Source organism: Acomys minous (genome assembly GCF_964271855.1).
Source record: "Acomys minous genome assembly, chromosome: 9".
Classification (NCBI taxonomy): Eukaryota; Metazoa; Chordata; class Mammalia; order Rodentia; family Muridae; genus Acomys; species Acomys minous.
Genome location: NC_140490.1, coordinates 92,874,277 through 92,884,004, shown reverse-complemented (window position 1 = coordinate 92,884,004; position 9,728 = coordinate 92,874,277). Strand labels below are relative to the sequence as shown.

The 9,728-nt window shown below is 41.5% G+C and overlaps 1 protein-coding gene across 2 annotated transcripts in view; it reads right to left on the bottom strand.

Annotated features, from left to right (window-relative positions):
- BLTP3B (bridge-like lipid transfer protein family member 3B) overlaps positions 1 to 9,728 on the bottom strand; it is a 68,661-nt gene that overhangs the window by 49,215 nt on the left and 9,718 nt on the right. Inside the window, exon 1 of one of the 2 annotated variants that reach the window (XM_084794631.1) lies at positions 8,871 to 9,016. The exons of the other annotated variant lie outside the window; for it this stretch is intronic. The gene's annotated coding sequence lies outside the window, so the exon portion shown is untranslated. Of the gene's footprint in view, positions 1 to 8,870; positions 9,017 to 9,728 lie in introns of those variants that run through there. 2 annotated transcript variants of the gene reach the window in all.

The window sequence follows — 9,728 nt, the reverse complement described above, 5'->3', positions numbered from 1 at the left end:
TGACTCAGGTTCAGTTTCCACATGACAGTTCAAAGAGTCTCTAACTCCAGCTCTGAGGAATCCAAATCCCTCTTCTGGCTTCCATGGGTGCCAGGCACAGTTGTAGGTATGTGTTACACAGGCATACATGCAAGCAAAACAGCCATACACATAAAATACAAACTAGAAAATATAACATAGAAGTACATGGCCAGCGAGCTAGCTCAGTAGGTAAAAGTGCTTGCTGCCAAGCCTGACAGCCTGAGTTTATTACCAGAAACCCACTTGTGGAAGGAGAGAACCAACTCCTGCAAGCCGTTCTCTAACCTACACACACACACACACACACACACACACACACACACACACACGCTTAAAAGTGTACAAGTCATATATTCTACCACTGTAACAAATATGAATATGAATTTGTGAATTGTAAAGGCATCCTAGTCTCTAAAGTATTTGTGTTTTATGTGCACGAGTGTCTTGCCAGCATGAATGTCTGTGTACCAGACACTCCTGGTGCCTGTTAAGTCAGAAGAGGGAGCTGGGTCCCCCTGAAACTTTGTAGTTGCAGAGAGCTGTCAGCCACCATGTGGGTGCTGAGAAATGAACCGAGGTCCTCGGCAAGAGCAAGGAGTGCTCTTAACCACTGAGCCGTTTCTCCTGTCATATCCATCACATTTATATTTAAAAATACTTAAAAACAAATAGCTTCCATTTTAACAAGTATCTTCTTTAGTCACACGTGGCACATAAGAAGAATTTTACCCCTTCTTAGTATAACAAAGCTATGCCACCTTCAGCAATAAAACTTACGAACAATTTAAGTTTATTTAAATTACACATTTTACAATCAATGCATAATTATTATAGTCTAAATTACATCTAAAACATTGCACTGAATAATGGTTTAGGGAAAATAAAGGAAAGTTTCATATAATCAAAGATGAACCACTTACTTAAGGAGCACATCATAAACACGTGACAGGTAAAATGTATATGCCTCCGTTCCTGATATATAAAAGGGAGATAAGAGACTCGTCTGAGGACTGTCCACGTTAGACCATGTAAGATGCTGGAATGAGGCCTAACACACAGAGACTCAGCGAGTGTCAGCAACGTTACCACGATGACACGGCTTTCCTAAGACCATGAACACAACACAATTACATAGCAATTTACCCTAATTCTCTTTACAAATGTTTTGGGCTTCATGAAGCTTTTGTGGAATACACCATAACTTAGAAGATACACATTTTACATCTTATATTACACACTATAAACTTTAACCATATTTCTATCCACTTTCATCAAGTTGGTCTTGCAGTCCCATCACAAAAACAAAGCTCTCCAGGGTGGCACATGCCTGTAACCCAGCACTTGAGAGGTGCAGGATGAAGAATTCAAAGATGGCCGAGGCGGGGGCTTAGTCTCAGAGCATGAGACACAGGCTGGCAGGTCCTACACTTGACCACTTGAGTCCCATCCCAGACCCCACATGGTGAAGGAAGAGAACAAGCTGTCCTCTGACCTCCACATGCACACACACACCCCAACACAAAAATTAATAAAACTGAATAAAAATATAATAAAAATTTAAAATAAGAACAAACACGAGGCAAACCTCCAAATGCTGTAGCTATTTATTTGCAAAAGCAACATGAAACAGCTATTTGTTATGTAAGCCATCCAGGTTAAATATAATATGAAGGACAATGTAAAATTGTAGAGCTAAGAAGAATATGGGGGGGTCGGGCCCCGCGGCTTCTGCCTGTAACTCTGAGGAGACGGAGGTGGAAGGCTCAGAAGTGCAAGGCTGGGGAGATGGAGGCGGAAGGCTCAGAAGTACAAGGCTGGCCTAAGCTGCAAAGTAAGCTTGAGGTCAGCCTCTACAGGGAAACAGAAACGAAGCAGGAACCATGGAGCATAAGCTATGAACCCTCTTTTGACTCCCTGTGTGCCGTCTTCTCCCATCCGTACAACTCACTCCCAAGACGCTGTTTTAAGATCATACCAGTAAAGCCAGGGCACGTTGGGGCACGCCTTCAATTCCAGCACTGGGAGGCAGAGGCAGGCGGATCCGGTCTACAAAGCGAGTCCAGGACAGCCAAGGCTACACAAAGAAACCCTGTCTCGAAAAAGAAAAACAAAACAATCATACTAGTAAGCTTGCATTTCTTAAGTATTCTAAATACTCCTGAGCATGCTCCTGCCTGGGCTGAGTGTCCACACACCCACACTATTCTTCTAAAGGGTTCATCCTGCACCCTGAGAATATGTTACCAAATAACAGCTGTAATTAGAAACAGGCGTCTCTATGGTATTGTATTTCACAGAATGCCACCAAAGTCTAGATTTTACGAAGAATCTAACAATTCATGTCAAACAGTTTTAAAGGTGTTTTTGTTTTGTTTTGTTTTGTTTTTATTTTTGTTTTTCCTCTCAGGGTGGAGAGATGGCTCAGAGGTTAAGAGCACTGACTGCTCTTCCAGAAGATTTGGGTTCAATTCCCAACAACCACATGGTGGCTCATAACAATCTATAATGATATCTGTTGTCCCTCTTCTGGCATGCAGATCATTTTACATAGTAAATAAATAAAATTTTTTTTTTTACTTTTTTCTACTAGTTATCTAAACTACAGTTCTTAAATGGAGTCCATATTTTAGCAAATTGTTAAGGGTTCTAAACACAGAAAAGGAAAATAACCACTGTACTGAAGAAATATATTTAGCCATGTAGAAAATAAAACTGGACAAAAAATAAAAGATGTGGTGGCACACACCTTTACTTCCAGTATTTGGTAGTCAAGACAGGTGGATCTCTGAATCTGAGGCCAACCTGATCTACAAAAAAGTTCCAGGTCAACAAGGACTACACAATGAGATCCTTTCTCTAAAACTTTATTTTTGTTAAATTTTTTAAATTTGTTATTCATAAGCAAATACTTCTTGAGTGACTGCCCACCACTCTTTTATAGGAAGTACCACAAGCATGGAAAGGTACACATTAAAACACTTTGAAATGCATCTTTAACTACAGCTAGTTCATCTAGAGTTTGACATGAGACTAGTGTGTTAAATTCTGTCCTTTCCTCCTGAAACATTAATATATTACCTCAGGATCAAACTGTGGCTGAGAAAGAAACAAATCAACATTTTAGAACAGAAGCCTTCAAAATTATTCTTCTCAATATTCCCAGTTCTCCCAAGCTGGAGACACACACACACACACACACACACACACACACACACACACACACACAGTGCAAAAGTACAATCATTAGCTAGGCTATTTGTCTTTACAAGCATCAAACTCAATACGGAGCTGAGCACGTAGCTCAGCAGCAGAGCTCTTGTGTAACAAATCTATGGTCCTGAGTTTGATTCCCTAGCTCCAGAAAAGAACATCATTACATATGCAAACACAGTAAGTCAGTATCGTTATAGAGGCCTGTGCTCCACTGTATTCCTAACACTGTTTCTAGGAAGACAACATACCTTCAAACCATCAGCCTTTTTGTTTTCTCCTAAGAGAGACTCTCACAATGTAGCCCGAGCAGGCCTGGAACTCCCTTCATAGACAAAGCTGGCTTTGAACTCAGAGATTTCTGCCTGCCTCTGGCCCCCAAGTGTCATCACACCAGGCTTACAATAGACCACATTTTAAAGTCAATGAAAAAGGATACTTCTGGGAATACTTTCCCAAATCTGATGGCCAGATTATCTGTCTAACAAAATTATTATTTTATTTATTTATTTGTTTGTTTGTTTGTTTATTCATATTTTGCTTTTCAAGACAGGGTTTCTTGTGCAGCCTTGGCTGTCCTAAACTTGCTTTGTAGACCAGGCTGGCCTCAAACTCACAGAGACCATCTACCTGCCTCTTCCCTACCCCACGCCCCACCCCAGTGCTGGAATTACACCCAGTTTAAGAATTAAATTATTTTTGATGACTCATTTCTTTTTATTTTATGTGCATTGATGTTCTACCTGCACGTATGCCTGTCTGTATGGGGGTGTCAGAGCCCCTGGAAGGAGAATTGCAGACAGCAGTGAGCTGTGCTGTGGGTGCAGGTCCTCTGGAAGGGCAGCCAGTGCTCTTACCTGCTGAGCAATCTCTCCAGCCCCTGAGAACACTGAATTCTTCTTAATCTACAACTAAATACACATTTACACAGTCCATGAAATGCATTATACAACCATTAAGATTGCTCCTCTCAAAACTAAGAAACAAATGAGGCTCTTCTACAGGGGCATGCGCGTTCCTATTTACGCCATGCCATGCTTCTTTTACCTGGTCGTAACCTCCTTTTCCTCAGCACGAATTTCTTTCCTTCCTTTCTTTTATAGGTTTTTTTTTTTAGACTATCCTGAGAGAGAAAGAGGGAGAGAGAGCCTGTGTGTGTCTGCATGTGTATAGTAATGTGCATATGTATACCATATGTATGTAAATACACACGTGTGCTGAGGTCAGAGGACAAATTTCAGCAGTTGGCTCTTCTTGGAGGTTGGTCTGGTGCTATGTATTCAAATGCTAAATTTTGGACCCCAAGATCTGGTTGCATCTAGACAAACATTACCAATATTTATTCTGTAAATCTTGCTCCCCAATTTGAGGTTGATTGGTCAATAAAGTTGCTGACAGCCAATTACTGGGCAGAAGAGAGGAAGGCTCGGTATCTCAGGTAGGGACCACAAGGATAGAAGGAAAGAGAGAGGAGCAGAAGGGACAAAGGAAGAAAGTCACCATGAGGGCCCTGAGGGATGGACAGCCTGATGAAGCAGATCTGGCCCAGATAGGATAAACATTAGCAAGTAACTTGGGGTGTATGGCTGAGATGTAGGCAGACAGGCTTAGAAAAGTAGTTTAAGGGTACAGGCCCAGTTAGTGTGCTTTAAAAGCTTATTATTAAACTAAAAAGTCTGTGTCTTTTATTCAGGAACTAAATGGTCTGAAGTGGGATGGAAACCCATAATTGTTATTTAGAAGCAAAGAGGGGCATAGCAAATGCCTCCCAAAATAATTCTACTGTAAGTTCTCTCCTGAAATGGAGCTCAGGTTGCCAGGAAGATTGCTGGGATTACAGCTGTGTCAACGCATGGCTCTAGGAAATATGAAATTTTAAGATATACATTTAAAAGGGTGTGTAACATGTAGAAATTAAAGGTTTAAATAAATTTAAGTAGCTCCATGAGTTAATACTGTTAAGAAAGCAATTCTCCCCAAATAGACACAAATTTAAGGTAACTAAAAGTAAATTTTCATCAGGATTTGTGGTAGAAATATGCTGATTTTAAAATTCATACAGAAATACACAAGACCTAAAATAGCTTTCAAGAAGATGAGCAAAGTTAATGGCATTATACCAATTCAGTATTTATCAAAAAGATACAGTAACCAAATTAGCCTGATACCAGAATAAATAAATAATCGATCAATGAAACCCAATACAGCTTTCAAAAATAGACCCAAATTTATAGTCAGTTGATTTCCAACAAATGAACAAAAACAATTCACTGTGAAAGGGGGTATTTTTAAAATGGTCTGTGTAAGAGCCAGGGCCCAGCATATAGTAACTAGGCATAATGGGCTTCACTGTAGCATTTCCATATGTGTATGTAATATATTTTGATACTATACATTCCACACCTCCCTCTTGATTCCTTCCCACTCCTATTATTTCCTGCCTTTTCCCAGATAGTCTCTCTTGTACTTTCATGTCTTTTTTTTTTTTTTTTTTTTTTTTTGGTCTTGGTGACAATGAGTTTAATAAGGGTTGCTTACAGGAGCACAGGTGAGGGGCTACCTACAGGAGCACAGGTGAGGGGCTACCTACAGGAGCACAGGTGAGGGGCTACCTACAGGAGCACAGGTGAGGGGCTACCTACAGGAGCACAGGTGAGGGGCTACCTACAGGAGCACAGGTGAGGGGCTACCTACAGGAGCACAGAAGAGGGTGGGGGCCCACAGACCACAGGCTCTGATCTATGCACAGACACATCTTGTTCAGTTTGTATGATTTTTTGCAAAAGATATGAAAATGTTTCTAAAGTTAAAAACAGGAAGGAGTCGCCTGGCATGGTGGCACACGCCTTTAATCCCAGCACTCAGGAGTCAGAGGCAAGCAGATCACTGTGAGTTTGAGGCCAGCCTGGTCTACAAAGCGAGTCCAGGACAGGCAAGACTACTGTTTCTTCCCATGAGGCAGTACTGTCATGTCCTCAAGCTGACTGGCCTGGCTCAATCCAGGAGGGAGAAGCCTCAAAACAAAAAGGACATGCTGCGTGACTCTCTGTCCCATTGCCAGCACCAGAGTCAGCTCGCATCAACTTTATGAACTGAACTTCAAGCTTAGGAACTCTTTGAGGCCAGGAGCGACGGTGCACACCTGTAATCCCAGCACTCAGGAGGCAGATGCAAGTGGATCACTGTGAGTTCGAGGCCAGCTCAGTCTTCACAACGAGTCCCAGGACACTCAGTCTTTACAGAGTGACCCTGTCTCAAAACAAACAAAAAATTCTTTGGGAGGGAAAAAAATCTTTTATAAACAACTTTTTCTTTAAAAGTTCAACATGAATTATTAAAAGATTTATCAAGAAATTAAATAAGACTAGAATCTGAAGCACCTCTGATAACAGTGCTAAGGGATGAAATATAGAACTGTGGACCAGAAGGCAGTAGGAACATTTAGTTGCAAAGAAACGATCCAGGAACTGATAAATCTGGGTAGTGGGAGCAGAGTCCGTGTGTGCTAAGTAGCCTCTGTGTCCTCGCTGAGACCATGAAGACAGCCTCCTGAGTCAGGCTGGAGAGCTGCGTCTGCCGAGAGCACCTGCTGCTCTTAGGGAGGCCCAGAGTCAGCTCCCTCCCTGCACCTGTATGGCAGCTCCAACTGTCCTAACTCTGTGCCAGGAATCTGCTGCCTCTTCCGGGTCCACACTTACTAGGCACACAGAGTGGGCATTTATACACGGGAAAAAATACTCATAAAACATAATACATCTTTATAAATGTTAGGGTCCTTTAATAAAAAGAACTCATGATTGATTCAAATGGAAAGTTAACCTGGGTGTACAAGCCTGTAATCCAACTACCCAGGGTGCTAAGCAAGTTCAAGATGTGCCTAGGATGCAAAGTTCAAGGCCTGTCTGTACAGACAACTTAGTGAGAACTTGTCTCAAAAGCGAAAATAAGCCTTATAGGACTAGGGATACACCCTAAAGTAAAGCACTTGCTTAGCACGTACTAGGTGCTAGGGTCCATCCCCAGGAATGGGAAGAGAAGAAAAAACAGAGAGAGGTAAATAGTTTTTTTTTAAATTAAACCTAGAAATAAACTGAATTATAATACACACACACACACACACGCACACACACACACACAAATGGTTTAAACTTAGAATACAGTACTGGAGAAGTGCTCAGAAGTTAAGAGCACTGTTCCTCTTTCAGAAGATGCCAGCTCAATCCACAGCACCCACGTGGCTGCTCAGAACCATTTACAACTCCAGTTCCAGGAGACCTGTGCTTCCTTCTGGCTTCCATAAGCACCAGGCACACACACGTGATCCACAGACAGACATGCATGCAAAACACCTATACATATCAAATAAATACATCTTAACAACAAACAGCTGGGCAGTGGTGGCGCACGCCTTTAATCCCAGCGCTTGGGAGGCAGAGGCAGGTGGATTCCTGTGAGTTCGAGGCCAGCCTGGTCTACAAAGTGAGTCCAGGACAGACAAGGCTACACAGAGAAACCCTGTCTCGAAAAACCAAAAAAAAAAAAAAGTACTGAGCAGAGTAAACAATATGTTAAAGAGGTGCAATGGAGAAAACGCAACAGACAGTGGTTGTGACTATACTTGATTGAGTGCCTGCCCCAGATGACTTACTACATGTGTATACAAAATCAGAACCATTCTTGAATGCCTTTATAAACAAACAAACAAACAAAAAACTATACCACTGAAGTCAATTTCAAAAGTTTCTAGAAGTTTGGCAATTTTGCAGTGAAATCCAGATTTCTAAATGCCTACATAGAATCAAAATAGACAAAGATGGCCAACAGGGCCATTGTGCCAATGTAACTTCTAAGGAGCAAAAGGAACAAGCTTATTAACTGTTCCATTACTGCTAGCTCTGTGTGTGTGTGTGTGTGTGTGTGTGTGTGTGTGTGTGTACTACCCAAGCTAGCCTTCAACTTGTGGTGAGAATGTATGTGTGTGTGTGTGTATGCTACTCAAGCTAGCCTCAACTTGTGATGAGAGAGAATGTGTGTGTGTGTGTGTGTGTGTGTGTGTGTGTGTGTGTGTGTGTGTGTTCTGATGAGAGAGAGAGAGAGAGAGACAGAGAGACAGAGAGACAGAGAGACAGAGACAGAGAGAACACTGCGCAGGCTAGCCTTCAACTTGTAACTCTGCAACCTTGTTAACTGACTATTCCAATTGCTGGAACTTGGTGCAAGTGGCACAGCTCACCACTGATAATGAATCTTCAAGGTAAAGAACAGAATGGTAAAAAGGTTGCAAAACTGCAAACAGAACTGTTTCCGCATTTATGACTCCACTTAAATAATAAAAATCACAATTAATATTAAACACAAAATAAACTCTTAAGGCCTTCAGTGGAAAATAATAAGTTATCAAAAACAAATAACTACCTGTAAATTATCAAACTCCTCTTTGCAAGATAAGAAAAGCATAGTTACAACTTTCTGATTTGCCAAACCTTGTGCATAAAAAAATTAAAAAGACATTCTAAAAGAGGAGTTACATGACCTTGTAGCTATCTAGTTGTTTGTTTTTTTTTAATGAGATGATCATTATGTGGGGCACAATATGTGCTTACAGAAAGGAAAACAAAACTGGGGTACATAAGTATTACCTGAGGGCAGGAAATTCAGACAAAGGGTCCCTATTCCTGGTGAGAGCAAGCAGTCAGCTGCCAGGTCTCTGAGACTCTTCTGGGACTCACTTGGGTGATTGTGCAATTCACAGAACACCAATCTCCACCACAGCCAGCAGGGAGCGCTGCAGGGAATGGGGACACAGGGGACACAGAAGGGGCAAGTTCAAGGGAAGGAAGGAAGAGGAGTGAAATATTCAGCTGTGAAGTGCTTAGAAAAACACAGTTGTATCTCACACCAGATTACCTACAGGCAGACACTGCTCACATCTGAAAACACGTTAGCCACTTAGGACTTCCTCACCCTCCCGAGCGCTGGCGTTACTCTACTGTGTCATGTCCGTTTCTTAATGTGTATATATATTAAAAAAACAATAACAAATGTGAGATGGCTATGTGAAATAAAAGTTATATAAAGGCTGAACTGAATAATTTAACATAAATAAATTCAGACACTCTTCAAAACAAACAGCGTATAAATACAAATTAACACATCAGTTTAACTGCCAAAATCAGTGAAAACTAGCTCTCATGTCAGAAATACTGAAACATAATGTTACCTGTAAAAAAATCATCCAGCCTAGTGTGGGGGCTCACAACTGTACTGCCAGTACTCAAGAGCCAGAGGCAGGGGAACTGCTGTGAGTTCAAGACCAGTCTGGGCTACAAAGTATGTTCCAGGCTAGCTTACCGTGTGGTACTGGACCCTGCCTCTTAAGTGAAAAAGAAAGAAGAAAGGAAAGGAGAGAGGGAGAAAGAAAAAATAACTCATAAACCAAAGAACACTCCAGTAATGAACTATATCTGTATATCCAAGTACATTAATGGGTCTAGAGA